The sequence below is a fragment of the Gopherus evgoodei genome, chromosome 11, assembly GCF_007399415.2.
Source record: "Gopherus evgoodei ecotype Sinaloan lineage chromosome 11, rGopEvg1_v1.p, whole genome shotgun sequence".
NCBI classification, from domain to species: Eukaryota; Metazoa; Chordata; order Testudines; family Testudinidae; genus Gopherus; species Gopherus evgoodei.
Window position 1 is genome coordinate 19,946,387 of NC_044332.1, and position 24,444 is coordinate 19,970,830.

Genomic DNA, 24,444 nt, shown 5'->3' on the forward strand with positions numbered 1-24,444 from the left:
TACTCACTTCTTACCAGTTGAAACCAGTTTAATCCATTTACTTCAACATTTGAAATCTGTGTTCTTATGTGGTTAAAGTGTAGGAAATTCTTTTATACACAACCTGCGACTTATAATTTACCACTTCAGCATCAAGTCTTCTATACATATTTTACTTTTTTTTTTTTTAAGCATGGCCTATTTTCACACAAATTGCAAAGCATCTTGTCCCAAAACAGACTACATCAGGAATGTGTTTTGGGGTTGTTGGGTTTTTTGGTGGGTTTTTTTAAAGCAATATAAAGAGTACAGATTGTGCTTATATCACAAAACAGTATGAACTTGGATCTATTATATGTAATTGTACTTATTTTAACTAAATGAGTTATGCACTGACCAGTCAACCACATACCTCATTTGAAACCAGAAGTACGCAACCAGACAGCAGCAGAGACAAAAAAAAGAAAGCAAATACACTATAATACTGTGTTAAACATAAACTAGTAAAAAAATAAAGGGAAAGCAGCATTTTTCTTCTGCATAGTAAAGTTTCAAAGCTATATCAAGTCAACGTTCAGTTGTAAACTTTTGAAAGAACCACCATAATGTTTGTTCAGAGTTACAAACATTTCAGAGTTATGAATGACCTCCACTGCTGAGGTGTTCATAACCTGAGATTCTACTGTAAGACTGCCCAATTTACTTTGAGACACTGTTGACCCACAGCAAATATTTTTATGTTTTTGCTGACTATAAAAGCCTTCGGCTTTCTCGGATAGGAATAAGTCAAACTAAACTCACTAGCCAAACCAATTTTCACCAAAATCTCACCCTCAGTTTGAAAAAACTAAGTCAAGTTAATGTCTGATCATCTCTACTGTACTTTGTACAACTCGACTTTGAAATTTTCAAATGGCTTAGATATTGCAGCCAAAGAGAACAGCCAGAGGGTGCTAAAGATTGGCAGAGATTGGTGATAGTGCTGCCTGTCTCAGAGAAAGCACTGCATCCCATCTGCTCCAAATACACAGAAATCCAATTACAAGTACAGTTTGTTTTCAACAAGCCCTCTGCAAGGTGACCAGCTAATAAATGCACTAACCTATTCTACAATACAACTTGTAAACACATTTGGAAAAGGTAAACAGATATGGAATAAAAACTTACTCATGTTTTAGGCATTAGTTATGCAACAATGAATGTCAGATCACAGAAAGAAGGCTGGAGAGTAAGTCTACAATTTTTCAAACTTGTCATCTATTTTTTTTTTTAACAGTTCAACAAAAACTACAGGTTCAACAGAAAACATCCAGCAGTTCTGCCCCACATGCACACTGGACTTTCTCACATTTCCTAATCAAGCTACTCAAGAGGCACCAGAGCAGCATTCTTTTTGTTTGTGCAAAATGGTAAGTAGTATTTGTCAAGTAATTTACTGCTTGTGTAAAACCTGCCTGTAAAAGACCTGAATTTAAAAAAAAAATAAAAAGATTTCAATAGTCGGGAAAGAACAAAGCATTTTGGAAATTTAAGTAAACTGTATAAAGCCACATCAACCACAAACTTACAAACCACCATTGGAGGGAGCAGGGAGGGAAATCTATAACCAAAGGACATCAAATTAACTTGGTCTGGTGTTTCTGATTAGAACAGATCTTTGTGAGTGGACATCAGTACTGGCAGGAGTTTGACTGAAGCTCTGCTTACTTACAGAAGAAGAAAATAGAAAATGAGATGTTAATTCTTTGCTGTAAGATATGTGTACTACATCCAAAGCATAAATTCAGTGTTGCACTCATGGCAAAAGAAACAGCTGCATCTAAAAAGCAAACCACTGGCATAATGATGTCCAAAACAACCCAAAACTTGCCAAGATAATGTAAGCGTCTATGAATGGCTATTTTTACTGGTTTGCCCATATCAGGAAAGAAGATTATGTACAAAATAACTCCTCTGAATCAAAAGCTTAGAACCTTGAAAGACAGCAAGTCACTTCAAAGAGTGAGCTTAAACACTTGAGAATACTAGCTGTACTAAAGAATATTTTGGAAGCAATCCGTAAGCAGACTCAAACATTTTAGCCGGTTCTCTTGTTTACAGAGGATCCCATTTGTTTTATATTCAACATTTTCAATTTTTTACATTTTCTACATTCAACACAAAGAAAGTAAAAGATACAAAGGTTAGCTGAAGACAGAATATAACTTAACAAGGAAATACTGCACTAAATTACAGATTTGAAGTACCTGACATGGCAGAGTCCCTACAAGAAAGACTGCAACAACGCCTTAGCCTCTTTGTAACCCTCACAAACCACTGAAGTCTGTAGCATCACTCTGGAGGGAGATCACAATTTTTCTGTGCCCTTGGCCTTTTACAGTCAGCTACTCTTCTAGAGGTTAGGGAACAAAGTTCCATCAGAGCACATTAATTACCCAGACAAATAAGATAACCAATTCACTTTGATTTCAATAGAAACTCTGTACTGTCAAATTTACAAAGAGACAACTATAAAAACAGAACAGCATGCAGCTAAAGAAATACGATGGGAAATACTGCTACACCAGCACAAGAAGTCAGTATGCTAAAAAATGTAATCCCTCCTCTTGTAACAGATGTATAGATGAACAAGACAAGCTCTTTAAAGATGCTCTAGAAAGTGTCTGTGTCCTTGGTAGTTAGGCCTTCCTCTCATGTGGACATCCACCTTTACATCAGATTATTTCTTGAGTATCATAACCATATATTAATCAAGGAATACCCAGCTCTAAATAGTTTCTGCTACATAAATTTTCTTCCTAATACAAGGATATTTCCAGAGAACATTTTTAACATATATTCTCCCCAAAAATCAACAAATACACCTCTACCTCAATATAACGCAACCTGATATAACAAGAATTTGGATATAATGTGGTAAAGCAGCGCTTGGCAGGGGGAAAAGGGGAGGCACACTCCAGCAGATCAAAGCAAGTTCAATATAATGCGGTTTCACCTATAACACAATGAGATTTTTTGGCTCCTGAGGACAGTGTTATATCGGAGGGTAGAGGTGTACTCCTTATTTCCCACTCTTTAGAATGTATGTGACACTGCAGTTCCAATAGACCCTTTCAGATATGTTCAGATGCTGATTTCTGCACAAAGTGTTGCTGGTCTACCCAAGTTTTGCATACATGTCCATTAGCCACTCCTATCAACAAGGGTTTCATCAACACTTAGCAGCACTTCATGTCCATCCAAACGGAGGTACGTATTTCTCAAGATCTGTTTTTTTAAACTGAAGAACACCATTTTTTCAATCAATATTTATGCAGCTGGCAGAACTCATATTGGACAGGCTACACACCATCTGTCAAAACCATCTTGACAGAAGTTGAATAAAAATGTAGTGCCATTTTATGCTATTTTTCCCCCTCCAGACAGTCACAATTAGAGATGGCTAATACAACTGAAACAATTTCAGAACTTTCACAAAACAAAGTACACACATTTCAATCAATCCAAAAATTACATATAAACTAGCAGAACTTTTACTAATTACCCAAGTTTGGCTGAAGGTAGATTGTTATATATAATCTCTAAAGAGAAAGAGATCATATAGAAACTTGGATTACTTTGAATAAAAGGAAAGCTCCTTCCTGAGTTATAATTCCCAACTTGAACCTCGAATGTTTCAATAAAACCTTAGTTTTATCCCAAACAATAGAATTATTAAACTATTTCCTACACAAACCAAATTTCATTCTATCTAATGAGTGACAATACCAGATAATTTTACATTTGTTGGGAAGTCTCACAGTGCCAAGAGATTGAAGCCTTAATACACATCCCTAGAGAGAGATTTCAAATCATAACCACAGCCATGAAACCAGCTTATTGGTATAACACTAACAACATGCTCAGAATCTTCCAGACAGATATATAACGTTGTCAACCCTTCAGGATTGTCCTGAAGCCTCCAGGAATTTAAGATTAACCTTTAATTAAAGATTATGTCACGTGATGAAACCTCCAGGAATACATCCAACCAAAATTGGCAACCCTCAACATCTAGGATTCATATGGCACATGTAAGAGGCATGGAGGTATGGCAGACCAGGCTGGCGACTAGGTAGAACAGCGCCAGATATATGACGGCTGTGTGGAGAAGACCCAGCATGAGAGGAAAAGGAGGAAATTAAGACATGCTTTTGGAGGGAACAAAGAGTTAGGTTGCGCCAGGAAGCTTCGAAGGCAACAATAAAAGATTTTAATGACAGAGGCAATGAGAAACCAAGGAAGAAGATTTGAAAAGAGGCTGAATATAGCAAGCACAGTGGACAAAGTAGATGACATTTGTACAGTCACCAGAACACTCTTCTCCTAAGGTGGAAGATCCTCAGCACTTAGAGGAGTTTGTGTTAAAAAAAAATAATAATAAAATAAAAATGCTCACTTCCTTCACCTTTAGAGCGACCAGACAGCAAATGTGAAAAATCGGGATGGGGGGTAATAGGAGCCTATATAAGAAAAAGACTCAAAAATCGGGACTGTCCCTATAAAATCAGGACATCTGGTCACCCTACTCACCTTCAAGACCCTCTAGCCCAGGGGTCAGCAACCTGCGGCATGCAGGCAGCACACAAGCTGATTTTCAGTGGCACTCACTGCCTGGGTCCTGGCCACTGGTCTGGGAAGCTCTGCATTTTAATTTAATTTTAAATGAAGCTTCTTAAACATTTTAAAAACCTTATTTACTTTACATACAACAATAGTTTAGTTATATATTACAGACTTATAGAAAGAGACCTTCTAAAAACGTTAAAATGTATTAATGGCACGCGAAACCTTAAATTAGACTGAATAAATGAAGACTCGGCACACCACTTCTGATAGATTATAGGGTAGAGCAGGGGTCAGCAACCTAACGACCCTGTTTCCAATTCACTATCACACCTGAATTGGCCAAGCAGCTCAGCACAGAGCTACAAGAACTCATATTCCAGGGACTGTCTCTACAACATTCCAAACCTCTTCTACAGTAGCAAAAAGCTAAATTCACGTCTCAAACTTTGATCATTTCTCAAGGGCACAGTGTCACCGCTATCTGCTCGGTATTGGGACTATATTTTCAGAGAGCAATGTCTTGAGAGAAAAGCAAACTATGGCACCCCATTTCACAATATTTCAGTACAATACTCACAAAGTTATGTTTGTTTAATAGAGGCAGACCATTTTATCTATCTAGGGAGTAAGATGTGCAAGGATTTGTGGCAACAAATATCAAAAGCAGCAAACAACTTTTCTAAATTATTTTAAGTTTATGCAAGTAGTATGATTGACCCGGACTCAAAAACAAAAATTTTTAACATTGTCATCATGTGCCATGACTGCTCCATAAAGGAGGATGGAATCACAACTGAAACTGATAAGATCAATGAATTCCAAAGTAAATGCTCACAGACGATCCTCAAGGCCCACTAGAAAGAATTTCTTGAAATATCAGAAATTCTAAGTAGAACAAACCAGTCTAAAGCAAATATGGTAAGATACAGACATATTTAGGACACTATTTAAGGATGCCACCAACACAAAGCGTAAATGTCAAGTGATAATAGTGACATTACATAGAAGAAGAAAAAAAAGAGGGCAACCTAGATAAACATTATGCAGAACAGAGGAAGAAGCTCAATCCATCAACATGACACTCAGAAGCATGAACAGACCAGCACAGGAGCAAAATAAACCAAGGAATCTGGTGGATGTCCTGTGTGCCTGCAGGTCCAGGAAGATAAAGAAAAAAGACATGGCAGAGCAAGGAGCAAAAACAGAAAATGACTGTAGCTAACTGGTAACTGTGAAGGAGAACCTGGGACTCCTTTTAAAGCAGCTTTTGCTTGGTTACAAGACATGAAGCAGCCCCAAATTTCATTGGAACATTAATCTTAATTATGGCACATCACCAACATTCAGGTATATATAACAGACACTCAAACTTAGCCTGTGCATCCAATTTGTAACAGTATTCTTTTCTTGGAGCATGATGGTGCAACAAACTGATGAATGAATACTAAAAATAGCACAGCTAGGATTTAAGAAAAAGATAGAACATTTTTTATTCCACTGCAATTTACCAAGTAATATGTATAACATCAGATCAGTGACTGGAAACTAAGTGTGATCTATAGGTAATAAAATTCACATAATAGAAGGCTAGCAAGCCAATAAAACCTAATTTGTACTGTTAATTTGTTCAAGAGTAACATATTACCATTTTAGGATCATAATTGTTAAGCAGAAATTAACAGCTGATCATATCCTGATAATTGGGAGAAGGGGGAGACCTGTACAGGAGACTGATCAGTTTAATCTGGCATTACATTGTTCCCGTGAGCTACACATACTTCATCTGTAGACAGTCTGAGTGCTCACATATCTTTCAGTTCCGGATTGCAGGTACACAACAAAGTGTAAGTTCTCCCTTTGGCCTACTGCTGAAGCTTAAACTTGCCTCCCCTTTCGAAAGTCAGGGAGAACTCTTACGGTGGTAGATCCACAGTTACCTGAAATAAGGTTCTGAAAGTGGACCCAAATAGTACTTAAAAGGTTAAAGACTCACTATGAGGTTTCCTCCTAAATCAATGTGTGGTAATTTTCTGCTAACACAGCAGCTCTGCAACTGCCTGTTAGCAACCATGTGGAGGCAGAACCAGGGCTGGATTAACCTTTTGTGGGCCCCGGCACCACACATATTTGTGGGCCCCTATGTAGTCACTGTGGGCTCTGAGTGTGGGCCTGGTGTGACAGTGCCATAGTATACCCGGTACTGAATCTCAGAGACTTTTTTAATTTTGATCACACACCTCTACATGACTATATGCATTGTCATACACAGCTTCCTCAGCCCCCAGTTTTTCTCATTGAGCTGTACACCCGCATGGGTTTACCAGTGTCCACAGTGAGTAGAACTTTCATAGTGATCAGGGAAACTCCTCACTGATTTATCTCCTTCGTCATTCAGACCTTCTATAGCCATGTCTCCAGCACCATCCTATGTCACCAGTCACTGCATGTGATCCTAGTCTCAGCTCAAAGTTTTAAAGCCTGATCAATTCTGACAAATCCCTCCCTCAGCACCCATCCTGCCATTTGAGCAAGCCACTTGGAAACACCTTTTCCCCAAAGTGACGACTTAGGCTGGTGTCTTCAGATTCCCAAGGGCTTTCTCCCTCTGCTCCCATCTACATGCTAGTCTGCTACCTGATCACCACCACCTCTCCCCAAGCTTGTTTCCTTTCTACTCTGGACATGCTCCCAAACCAGCTGGGGCTATTCTCCCGCTGCAAGTCTGACCCGCTTCGTCTTTCCCTGCTCCCCTTGACATTCCTTTCCTACTGGTGACCACTGTTCCTTGAGGTTAACTCCAGTTTCTTCATCTACTCTAGCTTAACGGCCCCCAGTAGTCACAGAGCCACTGGTAGCTTCTCTGGCTAAAGCCATGGGGCCAATTACCAGAGGCCAGCCTTAGATAGCTGCAGCTACTAGTCAAGATGGCAATTCCAAAGCTAAGCATGCTTGACCTTGGAATGGCAGAACTAGGGACTCTAAATCCTCAGCACTGGCCCTGCAGTGCAGCTGCAGACTCTGGAGTTAGGCACTTCCCTCCTCTAGGCCATGGCTTTAAGTACCTGAGATTCCCGTCACCTGCAGCAGAGGCCACCAATTCCCACGCACCCCTCAGCCAGCACACAGTTATGCAGAAAGTGCAGTCTGAATGATTTTGGAGGCTGGGGTGCCAGGAGGTTGCCATCCCTGAGCAGCAGCCCTGCAACAAGCTCACATGCACCTCCTCCGCTGAGAGACCAGGACCCTGTGAAGACAGTGGAGTTACCCTGTGTATAATCAGTTCTGTCCAAAGCCTGTTGAAGTGAGTGGGAGTCTTTTCACTGTCTTTAATGGGCTGTGTATAGAAGTAAAGGACCCCATTCTAGACTCTAGGAGCAAAGTGTATTCTATGCGGCACTGGGTTTATTATTGTAACAGGAAGGTCTCACATTACCTAGTGAATAAGCAACACCTCCTACAGCACCTAACTTTTTCTGAGAGGCTTCCCACCCAGTTACTAAATGTAAACCTGCTTTGCTTACAAGGGCTGAAAATATCAGGTAATATGGTTACAAAAGCAAGGCACTTCTGAATTCAGTAAGAATTTTGGATGTGCACAGACCACAGACAGGACTGGTTCCAGCATGGTTACAGAACTGCAGTAACGTGGAACAATTTTCAGCTTGTGTGATTGGAAGATATCTGGATCCATATTATAAGACCATCCTCCATAAATGAGGAAAAGTTGAGGTGCCTTTATTATTTTTTTGTTCCATTCTTCATTTCTATGGGGAATTTGCCAGTGCAATATTACAGTCTTCCTTTTAAACAAAGGAAACTTAAAAAAAAAAAATTAAAAAACGGTAATGGCTGCTGAAAATAGTAATTCCAGTCCTAGTTAGCTAGGAAGACCCCAGCATTTGTTGCTCAATTTTATCCTACTTTTTCTACAGCAAACTACAGTGGATAAGAACATAAGAATGGCCATACTGGGTCAGACCAAAGGTCCATCTAGCCCAGTATCTGTCTACCGACAGTGGCCAATGCCAGGTGCCCCAGAGGGAGTGAACCTAACAGGTAATGATCAAGTGATCTCTCTCCTGCCATCCCTCTCCATCCTCTGACAAACAGAGGCTAGGGACACCATTCCTTACCCATCCTAGCTAATAATCATTTATGGACTTAACCACCAGTTTGGCCTAGAAACTCCATGTGAGTTTCAATCCATTAGTCTTGGCAAGGACTCATGCCTTTGCCTATTTTTGAGGGACCTGGAATGGACAGTTGTGGGTTCAAGCATTTCACTGTTGGAAGCATTTTTCTAGGACATTAATATTCCCAATGAGGCTCTCACAAATGATGCATATCACATATGGATGGTCTGAAGGGGGGTAAGAAGCAGGCAATCTTGAAAAAAGGGGTTCCATGGCATGGCACGGCCCACTCACACATTCTCATGAGCAAGGAATAGGAAACAGAACACAAAGAAAAAGCAATCTGATCTTAGGAACAGGAGATAGGGGACCATATCCAGATAAGATATGTGATCTAAGGAATCTTACAAAATACACAGTTAATTCTATCTAATCATTATTATTTGTATTGTGGAAGCAACTAGGTGCCTCGGGTTCATTGTTAGGAACTATAGAAACACAGCAAAGAAATTCTCCCTGTCCCGAAGAGTTTACAGTCTAAATACATGACAGCAAAATGGATACAAATCTTAAATTTTAAAAAATTCTCAGGCCAAAAAATAAAATGTTAATTAATTATAAATATCTGTTACGCAAGTGAAAGCTCCCGAGATTACAAAAATCATTCTCAAAAAATATAATAAAAAGCCTAACCATTTCAATGTTTAAGATAATCAAGTTGAATGTGTATAGGTCTTTTAATTTTAAATATAAATTTCCATACTAAACCTTAACTCTGCTCATTCTCATTGGCCAAATAAGTGTAAACCTGGTCATAAATAATCTGCATCTTAATTTTCACAGTCAGTAACACAATGAAGAAGTGATCTAAGGGAATTATCTTACTCACTTATGACAACACTTAAACTAAAGTGTTTTTAGATTGCTACAAACTATTCATTACTTCTTTAAGACTATATATGTTACCAGATAGAGGCTTTTAATTACTTCTCTTTAGCAAACATGAACACATTCCTCAGAAGCATATGGAGTTCCAAATGTGAGTTTCACACATAAAGCTACTATTATCTGGTGTTATCTTAAGGGCAAGGCCAAAATTTAAACTGTTGATATAACTGAGACACAGGGTGACAGGTATATTTCATTTGTGTGTTAAACATATAAGCACAAAACCATAGCCATGTACTCCAAAGTTTCTTCACATGCAAGGCAAACTATGCAAATAAAGCAGAAGGTATCTCTTTAAATGACATGAAGTCCTTTAAAAAGCATCCTTTTTTGCATGGATATATTTAAGAGTTTTAACACAGGCTGCAATGAGCACACACTGCAGAGGGGATCAGCAAGGTACAGGGGGAGCAGAGTTAAGATTGTTCAGGTGACCGTAACTGTGCACTGCCCCGTCTAATGTTTGGGGTTTAGTATAACTAATTTTTATTTCCAGGCTGGTATGTGTGTTTCAAAAAGCAAAAATCTTCCCCTAATAATACTATTCTTCCCTACTATCAGTCCTCCATAAAGTTATAGATATTTAGAATCCCAGCTCCAATGTGACGGGGGGGGGGGGTTAATTTTGCATAGGATTATATTGCAGCTATCCTTGGTGTCTTTGGATAAAGGCTTTCTGAAAAATCTACTGCATAAGCAAAACTGTCACTTATAATATCTTGTCAGTTTTAAAACAGCTTTTCAAAATAGCTATTGCCATCAGACCATATAATGAACCAATAACTGATGACATTTACTACTTGTTCTACTATCTCTTCTGTTCTCCCATATGGCGATTGCAAGAGGTTGGGAGCAGACGCTGGTAGACATGTCCTTCCTGTTATCTTCTACTGCTACCCAGGGAGAGAATGAAAGATATACTCCAGTATACTTTTATTTTTGGTAGCAATGCAGACTTCTACTATCAGAATTGCTATCAACAAGAGAATGCCAGTAGAACACAGAGATTTCCAAAAACAAGCTGTAATCCACTAGTGAGTCACAGTCCCAAAGCATTACATGATGTAAAGATAAGCCTCTTGTATTACTATATAGTTATCAAAGACAACTGAAATATTAAGCATGACCATTAAGGTAGTGAGGGGCAATATAGGGAAAAACAAATGGTTACAATTCTAAGACGTCATCTACAGGTAAGAATAAAGCTAAGTCATGTATGGGTCCATACTTTAAGACTACTTTCTCTTTTGGTTATTAGGACATCAAAGATTAAGAGCACTACAAAAGTAGTACATCGAGCCAGTGGTAGACACTTCTGCACCACTTTAATGGCACGTCTAGCTGACAGGAACTGAAGAAAGCAGTATCCAGTACTCAGATGGTCATGATGAACGTCTTAAAAGTGAGTAAGAGGAAAAATAGGACTATGAAGAATGAGTTGGTAAAACAATCTTAATATTTTTTCCACTCACAGGCTAATAAACATATAATTCAATAGTTAAAGTTACATTTTTGGTAGAGTGAATTAAAGTCACTGCTAGATTGGGACCTTTGAAGTTCAGCTTCAACCTTCAGCAAATGTATCACTAAGCTATAAATTCCAGAAGCAATGAAAATACACAGAAAAATGAATAAATGCTGGCGGGTTTTTTTGGTTATCTCAGAGGCAAAACACAAACACTGGAAAGATGCAATGATCAAAATTAAGAAAAAGGGTTTGAAACTTGTTTAATTCGTGTTCATTTGGCAAAAAGTTCATTAACCATGAAAGAATTCAGGGTAAAAGAGACTTCATTTGTTTTTGAATTGTTCTTACAGGTATTTTAAATCTATATTCAGCAAGTTCTACTACTGCATGAACAAAGGGGGCATCCTTTAAACCATGGTCAATGAATCTTTTTATTTGACAGGGACTTCTTTAAACAATAGCCCCATCTCTAAACAAAGCTGTTTAGGCTTACTGTCCGTGAAAAGTTATGGGATGTGAAGACTACAGATGCACTTGGTCAAGGGACTTCTTTAAACTATGCATTCATTTCTCTATTCCTCATGCAATTTCCTCCCTCATTCCCACTGGTTCCTTAAGTCCAGAAGACTCCCACCAACTTCATGTCTACCCTAACCACCACCATCTCAAAAACACACACAAGTGTACTTTACTTATTGGCTTTTCTATGGTGTTCGTACTGTAATATCAGACCGTTTTACATATTGCTAACTAATAATGCTGGAGAGTATATGAATATGTAACATATTAACAATACATATTATCCATATCATATATATATATACACACACACACACACACACACACACACACACACACACACACACACGTACTAAGCACAAATATTGCAACAGTGATACAGCCTAAACTGGCCTAAACCATGATCTAATGCACTGTTGCTAAGTATCCTATAACTCCTTGCATTTGCTGAAGTAAGTATTTGCATTAAGCGGAGAGGAAACTTGTTAAAAATCAAGATACATTCATTCTATGTCTTAGTACAACCTAAGGAAGAACCTTCACAGATCAGTACCTGGAAGGCTAGCACCCAAAACAAAATAAGGAAGGAAAAGAACAACAAGTTAGGGAACTGGGTCAAACTGAGGGTTGGATTTTAGTGATGCATAAGGAGATGTATAGCTTGTAAAATCATATAAATAATACCAGCTGAAATGTGTGACCTGGGAGAGCACACCTTTGGTGTAAGATGACTGTACCATCACTGTACGGGATTGCTCTTCAGAGACTGATATTATATAGAACCTTTTTCCTGTACCATATTAAAATACCTGACATTGGTTATTTGGTTTCTTGAGTATATTTCATAACGAACCAAAGTGCGGTCAAGCAATTGACTATACAATTTATCAACAATATATTCTCAACACCCCAAATTAGGGAAGCACAAACCTCATTTTGCAGATGAGGAATCTTGGTACAGAGGGATAAAGAGACTAACCAAGGTTACACAGGAAGCGTGTAGCAAAGCCAGGAACAGGATACAGCTCTCCTGAGTTCTGATCCATAGAGCCCTGCAAATCCACAGATATCCGTACCCAGGGACCATTTTGGGGGATCACAGATCAGATGTGGATACATTTTGTGTCCATGCAGAGCTCTGCCAACCCAATGCCTTAACCAGAAGACTATTCTTCCTTTCACACATGCATCTATTTGGCTATTCCATGTTAAAACTAGCTTTAGCAGGACTACAAAAAAACTGTTGCACACGGTTAATGGCACTGCTTAAAGCCCAGGGGAGACGGATCCTTGGGGAAGTAAGCTCACTTGTGTGTTACTTAATTTCCCCATATTGTGAAACAGAACTGATACTTATCTTCCTTTGTTAAGGCCCTGAGATCTACAGATAAAAAACATTTTACATATGAACTATATTAATTAAAACTGCATGGGAGTATAGGTAGACAGAACATAACTGCTCAAGGTGTGATTCAGTTTGTGTAAAAGCGTGCAATGTAGATGATGGCATCCTGGAGTAGTATAGCTGTTTAACAGCAAAATTAGAAACAAGGTTGACAAATTCACTAAATACATTTACAAAACAGAAAACCCCTTCGCAGGGATTCAAAGCAATCCCTGCACTTCAGAGTCTCAAATTCAACATTCTTCCTCTTTAAATTGTATCTCATTCCAACTCCCACAGAACCCTTGGGGTTGTCTGGCCTTTCATAGCTACTCCTCCATTAGTGTTTACTACTTGTATTATGGTAGCGCTTATAGCCCCTAACTGGTATCAGAGCTGCATTGTGTCAACCACTGTACAAATACATAGTAAGACAGTCCCTGTCCCAAACAGTACACAATCTAAGTAGACAGGACAGACAAAGGAAGTTTTTTCCCCATTTTACAGATGGAGAACCAAAGCACAGAAAGAGAGAAAGTGACTTACCCAAAATCAGAAAGGAAGTCTGGGGTAGAGCCAGGAATTGATGCCAAAATCTCAAGTTCCATTCCAGTACTTAACCACAAGACCAACCTTTCTCCTCACCAAATGAAATGAAGTATATCAGCCTCAAAGGATGCTCCACTTGTGGAAAACTGCTGATTCAACATAGCCTCTATTCTAGCACATATGATACAATGCTGTCTTAAAGGTGACATCCAAAAGAAAAAAATGTGCTCGTTTTTGGTTCTTTGTGGTTTATAAAAGAGACAAAAGACTTTTTTCTCCAAAAGAGCTTTCTGCCTTTTTTTTTTAAACTTTAGAAATTGAGATCTTGCTTTGTTATTCCGAGAAGTTGCTATGTCAACGGCAGAACTTGGCCAACATTATGTATTCAGAATTTGAAAGCTGAGCAACTGCCATGTGAAAGGATTAAGTTAGACTTGTCAAAACTGTTTTTGTTAGCACCTATTTCAGCCAAACAACTGACAAACAGCTGGGAAGAAAGATCTCTGTTAAAGATGTAACATCATGACCTTTCAAATGAGGGCAGAGAAAGCTCTCACTCCTGTTCTCCGATCCTCTAAGGCAGCCTAGATCAAAAACAGTGAAGACAAATCCTCATACTTCTTATTTTTTTGGGTCAAACTCAAGCAAAAAAACCCACACATCTGCAAAAATAAGATGCAAGTCTTCTTTGATCATAAAACAGAAAAAAAGTGACACAACCTAATTTTTCTACCCCCTCTTCAACTCACCTTTAAATCCATTCCTAGCCCAGTGAAGTATGGGCCTTCACAATAGTATTTTTCACTTTCTGTCCTAAATGTTGTAAACTGTTACAGTTTGCATTCCAGCTTACCATTAACTACACATCATTTGATAGAGTGAGGTGATTTTTAAGAACATAGGTCCAAAGTAGTATATGTCATTTGTAAACTGTCTTTGAATGAGTAGCATTAATATATTACAAAGGCGTGCAACAGGCTGGTTCACTGACAATTTACACATTTATATTGAGCTTGAATCTTGACTTTGAGTACACAACCTTGGACACCCCCAGATACACCACGGGATCTCTTAGGAAAGTTCCAAATTTAGTATTTCTAACGGATCACAAGATGATCAGTAACTGTTTACTGTTATGCTCATTTATTCCATTAAGCATCTTGTTGGGCATGCTCTTGAGTACTGTTCTTTTCCCTTTGGAGAAAAATAGATCAACTGAAGTAACCAGTTTTATGTAATGGACTCAGCCAAAAAAAAATAAAAAAAAAAAACTGTTGAAGGCAAACTATTACATTGCAAGCAAAGATGTTGACAATAGATCCACCAGAAAGGTGAAATACTGCCAACAAGTGTAATATCAGAGATCCTGACTCTACAGATTCCAGTTCGTAGACTTATGTACGGAAATGTACTCACAGAGAAGAGGCTACAGTCTAAGTCAGGGGTAGGCAACCTATGGCATATGTGCCAAAGGTGCCATGCGAGCTGATTTTCAGTGGCATTCAGACTGCCTGGGTCCTGGCCACTGGTCCGGGGGGCTCTGCATTTTAATTTAATTTTAAAGGAAGCTTCTTAAACATTTTAAAACCTTATTTACTTTACATACAACAATAGTTTAGTTATATGTTATAGACATAGAAAAAGACCTTCTAAAAATGTATTACTGGCTCACGAAACCGTAAATTAGAGTGAATACATGAAGACTCGGCACACCACTTCTGAAAAGCTGCCAACCCCTGATCTAAGTGCTTGTGTGGATACTTCCTGAAATAAGTCAAAAGTATTTTCCATGATATTCTGAAGATCATCACTGTCCTAGCTAGCAAGGCTAAGCACACATTGATCCTTTATACAACGCTACATCATCTTCTCCAGGATCCTGCACATTCAACAGCTGGCCAGCTCTGGAGAGGGAACCTCACTGTGGAATCAAGATGCCCAAGGAAAGACATCAGGATAAACAGGCTTACCCCTCTTTAGAGTTAACCCACTAAATGCTGGATAGAGAAAATGCTGAAGAATGCCTCTGTAGATACAACACACCAGATTGCTGTATATTGGTTTATATAAGAGCACTGTAATATTTTCAATACTTTCTATTCCATTCCTTTTACATCCTACATTGTTTATTTTTTAAACTCACATACTTACAGCTTATCTTAATTAGACTTTACCTTGAGTTAATTGGTCACCAATTCTCTTGAGATACTCAACACATTTGTAAAGGCTAGTGTGGACACACCCCCACAAGTTCCACCAAATTTATAAACATTTGTTCATTTATCCCAGGCTGATTCCTATATTCTGGAATAAATATCTCCTGCCTTCTTGTGCATTCAAACATTGAGCCCCATTTCCTATGTCTCAAACTGTATCAGACAACTTCCTGCTGGGAAAGATCAATAAAACAGAAGCTTTACTGTGAGATTGACACCACTCACAGTTCTGTTGGGTCTAAACTTTTGGTGAACTTTGGAGCCAAAAAACACCCAGACTGGCCGTCTCTGCATAATCCTTTCTGAACCTTTTTTTGAACAAAGCACTGACCTGCAAACTACTCATGACACCCCCCTTCCTCAAGTAGCCATTAGCCTTTTATCTCTATGCATTTACTTGTTAAACTTGCTCTTCCTGTAAAATCTTGATTGATTATGCATGACCATTATCTTTTATTAATCACTTTGTTTACTTCTGTGTATAAATATTGATGCTCACCCCTAATAAAGGGGCCACACTTATTCTAAAGCTTTGGGGTTAGTGTGAGCCCGTTGATCAACGCATTTGTGTCTGGTCTCTGACAGAATTGTGGGCCCATATTCCAACTCCGCACAACCTCGGGTGTTGGAGAGGTGAGTGAGGACTTGCTTTATTACCTAACAATTTGGGGGCTCGTCCGGGATTCCTTCTGGTGCGGTACCTCTGTCCAGTGGTCAGACCACTCATATATGAATTGGCAAGGCGCCACAGGAGATTTCTCCTAGCCAATTCAATATTGAGGGGTCGTGTATTGGACAGCAGGGTAAACGCCAGTTGGAGGGCTCCTGTCAGACACCATGGGTCAAGGGACTAGCGTGCCTCTTGAGAGTCCGTTGGGGATTGTAAATAAGTTATGGAACGAAGGGAAACTCCCAGTACAGACAGGAATGTCTAGGAAGAAGTTGTACACACTATGTGTAAGGAATTGGACTGGGTATACCGCGGTATTGGCCGACTCGGAGATGAGGTGGCCTTCGTATGGCTCTTTCGAACAGGCTGCCTTAAGAGGAGTAAAGAGCCAGATCGAAAAAGACCATCCGGGACAGTTATGTTACTGGTTTTGTTGGGACACAGCAGCAGAGCTGTGGAAATCTTTAAAAATTATGGCAGTCAGGTACTCTCCCGAGAGTGAACCCCCTCCAGGTTATTTCGATGAAGGGTGTAGACCACGGCGTGTTTTGACTCGTCAGCTGGTCCCCTCTGCACCTGCCCCTATTCCTCCGCAGGGGAACTCTCTCCTTGTAGCAGAGGGGAATCTGCAGGATCCCAGATTGGAATTTGTGCAGAAGGATGAGGAGGAATTGGACGGGCAAACCTCGGGAGGAGTAGTTACTAGGCTTAGGTCCAAGCAGGTACAGCAGGGTGCATGCCCCCCCCCCGAGGATAGCCCAGAGGATGTCTCCGTCAAATCTCTTGCGAATAATAAAAGTATGGTTATGGAGATGCCTTTACAGGTGCACGATCAACCTTATATGAGCAATGATGGACGATTGCAACATGCTAGTATTGTGGAATATAAAGGATGGCTAGAATGGGATTTGAAAGAGTGGGGACAGTTGTCAGGGTCTTTTGGGGAAAATCCCCGAAAGATCATAGAACTTCTAGAAAGATTGTTTTTAAGTTATAATCCTACTTATACGGATGTGGATCAGTTGTTAAGTAGAGTTTTGACTGGAGAAGAACGTAGTAGATTGTGGATGGCAGAAAGGACATGGGGAGATAGCAATGCAGCTAATGTTACTTGGATGGATAGGCGGGATCTGGCCGCTGGCTGGAATCCCCTAGACTGGACTCAGCTAAGGCTGACTCAGCTGCGAACAGATAGAGAGCGATTGTTAGAGAGACTCAAGGAAATGGCTCGCCGCTCGCCTAATCAGGCTAAGTTCATGCAGATTCGGCAGGAATCTGATGAGCCGCCCAGAAAGTTCTGGTCGAGGCTATTGGAGGGGGCCCGAATGTTCACTCAGATGGATCCTGAGAGAGAAGCAGACCACCCTACTCTTATTTCATTTTTTGTGAATCAGTCGGTGCCCCCTGTAAGGGATTACTTCTTAAAGTTTCGCCCTGGTTGGGGAGGTGAGTCAGTCACTTCAGTGTTGGAAGTAGCTGATTTTGCCTGGGAGAAAGAAAGGGAAAGTAGTAAAAAGAAAGAGAAAAAGGAAGAATATAAGCTGATGGCTTTAGCTTTTCACGGTGGTGTTCGAGGCAAAGGCCGTGGCCGTGGCAGGGGATTCCAGGGTGCCCGGGGAAGAGGGTCCTGGCGACCCCAGCCATCAGGAAATTGTTTTCAGTGCGGACAGCCTGGTCACTTTAAACGTGAATGCCCCTGGGGACGCCCAGAGGGTCTGGTTGCATCCGCAGATGCTTATACAAGTGAGGAATACACCCCTGCACCACCAGCTCAGCCCATCTCCCAGGCCTGGATCAACTACGGGAAACAGCAGCAGCCGCAGCAAACTCAGCCTCCTCAATGACGGTACCCCGGGGGCGAAGGCAAACAATGTGATGGTCTTATTTCCTTAATGTCTTTAGCCGGCTCCTTTCTCACTTTCTGCCCTCCCAGCAAGAGCCTCGTTTAACCCTTTCAGTCCAGGGACTGCCTGTCTCTTTCCTCATTGATACTGGGGCTACTTTCTCTCTTTTAAATCATGCCCCCTCTCCCTGGCTATCCTCTGAGGTTAAAACTGCGACTGGGGTGGAGGGCAACCCACAGTCTCTGGGACTCACTTTGCCTTTGAATGTTATTTATGCTGATAAATGTTTTTCTCACCGTTTTCTTTTTTCCCCAGCTTGTCCGATCCCTTTGATGGGCCGGGATTTACTCTGTAAGCTTGAGGCTACTTTAACCTGCACTCCTGAAGGGGTAGGATTATTGATGACAGTATTAGGAGATTCGGCCCCTACTCAGGGTAATTGGGAAACACCTCTCTCTCTCTCCCCTGACCTCACTGACTTGCCTTCAACCCTCTGGGGAATTTCTGACACTGATGTTGGCCTGCTCCTTTCGGCAGAGCCCGTAAGGATTCAGGTAAAGCCTTCCTTAACCCCCCCGTCAGTCCCTCAATACCCCCTGTCGCTGGAAGCCCGGGAGGGCATCCGCCCCATTATCGAGGGATTCATTGCGCAAAAGCTAGTCCGCCCTCAGCGCACTCCCTGTAACACCCCTATACTGCCTGTCAAAAAGCCTCCTAAAAAGGACGGAGACCCTGTTCGTTGGCGCTTTGTACAGGATCTACGAGTTGTTAATCAGTATGTGGTCCCTCTTCATGCAGTAGTTCCTGACCCAGCTACTATCATCAGCCAAATCCCTTGGGATGCTGAGTGGTTCACTGTTATTGACTTAAAATCAGCTTTTTTCAGCATTCCTGTGCACCCAGACTCTCAGTATCTCTTTGGTTTCACCTGGGAGGGACAAAGTTATGTCTGGCAACGACTTCCTCAAGGCTACAGAGACAGCCCCACGATTTTCAGCCAGTGCCTCCGCCACGACTTGGAAGGTTTCACCAGTCCGCAGGGATCCACATTGGTCCTATACGTAGATGACATCCTATTAGGTAATCGCGAAGAAGCTGCCCTCCGCATCGATGGTAAGGCACTTTTATTATACCTACACACCAGAGGCCACAAGGTAGACCCTAAAAAGATTCAGTGGGTCTCACAGAAGGTCCGATATCTGGGCTTCCTGTTAACCCCAGAAGGAAGACAGATGGACCCAGCCCGCATAAAGACTATTCAAAACTGCCCTCTACCGAACACCAAGAAACAACTTCGAGGTTTCTTAGGATTAATTGGCTTCTGTCGCCCCTGGTTGCCGTCCTGCGGGGAGTTAAGCAAACCGCTCCACCGACTCACTGCTAACCTTGCTCCTGACCCTTTGCAGTGGTCCCCGGACACTATTCAAGCCTTTCAGTTACTCAAGGACAGTGTGGCCTCCTCCATGTCTCTCCGCCCCCCCAATTACAGCAAACCCTTTCACCTTTTTGTCCACGAGAGGGGCGGAATTGCTAGTGGTGTCCTTACCCAGCTGAGCGGGCCCCACCATTTCCCGCTTGCTTTTTACTCTCAGCAAATCGACCCTGTCGCTCAGGGAACCCCATCCTGCACCCGGACTCTGGCAGCAGCTGCCCTGCTGATCACAAAGGCAAAGAGCCTAACCCTGGGTCATTTTACCACGGTTTGGACCTCTCATGCCTTGTCAGCCCTTCTGCGTAGGGGCACAACCCAAGTCTTTTCGGCCCATCGTCAGCAACAGCTAGAGGCCGAACTCTTAGAAGACACTAACCTAATTTTTGAAAGGTGTGGACCCCTTAATCCAGCTACCTTGCTTCCTGACCTGCCAGTCCCCAGGACCAGCACGACTGTGTGGAAGTAGTTTACAGCATCTTACAGATAAGAGACAACCTGTTTGACGTGCCACTGGACAACCCCGATTGCATCCTCTTCTCGGACGGAAGCTCCTTCTATGTTGATGGCAAGCGTTTCACTGGTTATGCTGTCACCTCTGAATGGGACATTCAAGAGGCCGCCTCACTGCCAGGCAACTGGGGAGCCCAAGCCGCTGAACTCTATGCCCTGGCCCGAGCTTGCCAGTTGGCCGCTGGTAAGACCGTTACCATTTTTACTGATAGCAAATATGCTTTTGGAGTTGTGCATTGTCATATCCACCTCTGGAAGTTTCGAGGTTTCCAGACAGCTGCCGGTAAACCCATTCAGCACCTCCCCCTCATCCACAAGCTTTTGGACGCCCTCCAAAAACCCTCCGTCCTGGCTGTAGTTCACTGCCGGGCCCATACTAAAGATAGCAGCCCCGTTACCCGTGGGAATGCCCTGGCTGACGCCTCCGCCAAGAAGGCTGCCACCTTACCTTTAGCCATGCCCACATTGGCTATTGCAACCTCCTCCTTTACTCCACCGCACCCCGTACCAGTACCCGCTGCTGAACTAAAATCATGGGAAAGCCTCGGGGCCACTCTGGTCAAAGGGACCTGGCTTATGCCAGATGGCCGAGCCTGCCTCCCTCGCTCCACATACCCTGTGGCAGTTCGCTGGCACCATGATAAAGGGGGTCACTACGGCATGCACGCCCTCGTGGACACTATCGCTGGCTTTTGGTATGCTCCAGGCATTCAACCCTATTGCCTATCAATAGTGAAAGCATGCAGCACATGTCAGCGTAATGGACCTGCTCCACCTCTTAACAAAATTAAGGGTGGAAGACCTCCGCCTGCTGCTCCATTTCAACATCTTCAAATTGATTTTGTAGATATGCCAAAGGCTTTTGGGAAAAAGCACCTCCTTGTTTTGGTTTGCCCTCTGACTTCCTGGGTCGAAGCTTTTCCTACTGCTAATTGTACTGCTGCCACAGTGGCGAAGATTCTCCTTAGAGATATTGTACCCCGTTTTGGCATCCCTCTTGTGCTCGACTCAGATCGCGGACCTCACTTTACTGGTCATGTCCTTGGCCATTTAGAACAAGGACTGGGCATTTCACACTCCTTTCATACACCCTACCACCCCCAGTCTAGCGGGAAAGTTGAGCGTATGAATAGGGAACTTAAGTTTACATTGGCTAAATACTGTCAGGAAACAGGATTAAAGTGGCCTCAGGTACTTCCCTTGGTCCTGTTTCACCTTCGTACTCGCCCAACCCGCGCATTGGGATTATCCCCCTTTGAACTGCTCTATGGACACCCCCCTTTCAAAGGCGGGGCGCTACCACGTGCTGATGTTTCACTATTGGGAGGGGATCATATGACTGCGTGTCAGTTTCTCTCCCTACAGGCTCGCCTCCGTACCCTTTGGAAAGCCTCGCAGTTTTCCCAGACCGTGCCGCTGGAGGAACAAATCCACCCGTTCCAACCAGGGGACTTCGTCTGGGCCAAAAAGTTCGTTCGTGACGACACCCTCCAGCCAAGGTTTACTGGACCCCACCAGGTTCTTTTGACAACCCAGACTGCAGTGTTCCTGGAAGGACGCAAATCTTGGATCCACCACTCCCACGTCAAGCCAGCCGTAGTGGACCACAGTGACAGACCAGCAGCTCTTGTCACCACTGAGGACACTGCCTTCGACCAGTGGACCAGCTTACCTCTCTCAGACATTAGACTTAAATTAACTCGAAAAAAATGAGAGGACCCTTTATTCTGACAACTGTATGTTTTTTATGCTTTTTCAGTTTATTTTCTGCTTATGAAGATAATGCTTTTATTAGATATTCCCACGAGGTTAAAACTCGTATTTTAGGAAATAGAAGTGATTGCTGGGTATGTACTCAATTTCCAGTAAATGCAGCACAGGGACTCCCCTTCACACCCATTCCCCTAACCACTGCTAATATGACTTGGATGCCACCGACTAGAATAAAAGATCCAGTCCAACCCAATCTTACATGGGACAAAACAGAAGTGCCAATTAACAAATATCTCAGGGTAACCAATCAAACAGGATCACTGTGTTTTGTTAAAGAAAAAGGGTCAACTTTTGTGGGAACAAGTAAATGCAACATATATTTTAATGGCACCGCCTTTAGTAAAAATCTTGGCTTCAAGCCTTGCGCATCCCACTTATCCCATATGTGGATCCCTCACCCCGATCCAACCTTTTCAACTTTTTCATGGAGGGGCAGGTTTTCAGAGTCAGTTTTTAAAAAGCCCTGCTCAGATCTCGAAGGTGTCCAACTAATTGTTAAAGGATACACAATTGCCTTCTACAACTGCTCAAGCAGTACTACACTGCCCTTTGAGGACAACACTACCAAATTGTGCCTCTGCAGTTCACACAACGATCCCTCTGCGTTACCAGGGGAACAGTGGTACAACGGGTGGTGGGTTACCTCCTACTTTGAGAAATGGAATACCCAAAACGCATTATATGGAACATACTGGGTGTGCGGGCCCAAGGCTTATTATTTTCTCTCCCCTGATTGGGCAGGGTCATGTTATTTGGCATGGCTAGCACCGCCTTCTCGGATCTCCCTCACTCCCCCTCATTTTCCCCGTTCGTAACATCCGTGAAACTGACAGAGATATTAATCTCCGTGATGGTTTGTCCTGGCAGCGGTGGGCTGGTCACACTAGCTTGAAGGGTGCCATCATCCGTCTACAGGGACTATTAGAATCTTTGACCAATGAAACTGCAACCCTATTTGAGAACCAGGCCGGGGAAATGTCCCAGCTGCGCCAGTTGGCTTTGCAAAACAGAATGGCTTTAGATATGATGTTAGCAGCCCAGGAAGGAACTTACGCCCTCATAAATGAAGAATGCTGTGTTTTTGTAAATGACACCTACTCTGACACTTTTCAACGTACCAAACACCTAAGGGAAATGGCTAAAAACTACTCCTCTGGCCAGCCACCTTATGATTGGTGGGGAGCCTTATGGAATTGGCTGCCCGGATTTGGGTGGGTTAAAAACCTCTTGGTGGGTGTTGTTGGGGCCATGGTAGTCCTTATAATACTGTGTTGCTGTATTCAGTGTGTCCCCTCCCTCATAAACTCATGTAAGTCAGTTTATTCTTTTCCCACTTCAGCTAAAAGCCTTACTCTCTTCGAATTGGCCCAGGCTGAAATTGCCAAGCGGCCCTTGAGATCTTGAAATAGGGTGTAGCTTTTTGATTAATAGTTATCTCAAAGCTACAAATGGAGGAATGTTGGGTCTAAACTTTTGGTGAACTTTGGAGCCAAAAAACACCCAGACTGGCCGTCTCTGCATAATCCTTTCTGAACCTTTTTTTGAACAAAGCACTGACCTGCAAACTACTCATGACACCCCCTTCCTCAAGTAGCCATTAGCCTTTTATCTCTATGCATTTACTTGTTAAACTTGCTCTTCCTGTAAAATCTTGATTATGCATGACCATTATCTTTTATTAATCACTTTGTTTACTTCTGTGTATAAAAATTGATGCTCACCCCTAATAAAGGGGCCACACTTATTCTAAAGCTTTGGGGTTAGTGTGAGCCCGTTGATCAACGCATTTGTGTCTGGTCTCTGACAGAATTGTGGGCCCATATTCCAACTCCGCACAACCTCGGGTGTTGGAGAGGTGAGTGAGGACTTGCTTTATTACCTAACAGTTCCAGTACTAATAAAAGAGCAGCAAATACTTCTGAACTATGTTGAAAATTCATTACAGTATTCTTATTCAGTAAAGATTTAACTATGATAAGAACATTTTATGAATGTTAGAATTACGAATAAAACAAACCAAGACAAATTCAACCTTCTACACCTCATTTTAGACCATTTACTAAAGTAGCAGCTTTACACATACTGTCAAAGGAACAGATTCTGCTTTTTTAAAAGCAACAAAAGCAGACCTTCATTTAGGCTTAATACTAATCCATCGCTAAAAGATGCCAGAACAAAACACTCTTATCTCTTATTAACAGACTAAGAAAATTCCACTAAAATTTGGGTAGTTACAGGATACAGAAGCTGTAGCAAAACTGATGTCTTTTTTCTGTCAAATACCGTACATTATATAGATCCTGCCTACTACACTTCTAAAATATATGTCCCCCAGCCTACTTGGGTCCTCCACTCCTAGGAATAACAGCAGTGCTGCACATTTTTCCCAAGGTGCAAAAGCATGAAATTCA

General features: G+C 41.9%; 1 protein-coding gene across 6 annotated transcripts in view; it reads right to left on the reverse strand.

The window, feature by feature from the left end:
- The window catches only part of ABI2 (abl interactor 2), a 139,487-nt gene that overhangs the window by 99,963 nt on the left and 15,080 nt on the right, over window positions 1–24,444 (reverse strand). Inside the window, exon 1 of one of the 6 annotated variants that reach the window (XM_030580459.1) lies at window positions 13,586–13,723. The exons of the other annotated variants lie outside the window; for them this stretch is intronic. The gene's annotated coding sequence lies outside the window, so the exon portion shown is untranslated. Of the gene's footprint in view, window positions 1–13,585; window positions 13,724–24,444 lie in introns of those variants that run through there. 6 annotated transcript variants of the gene reach the window in all.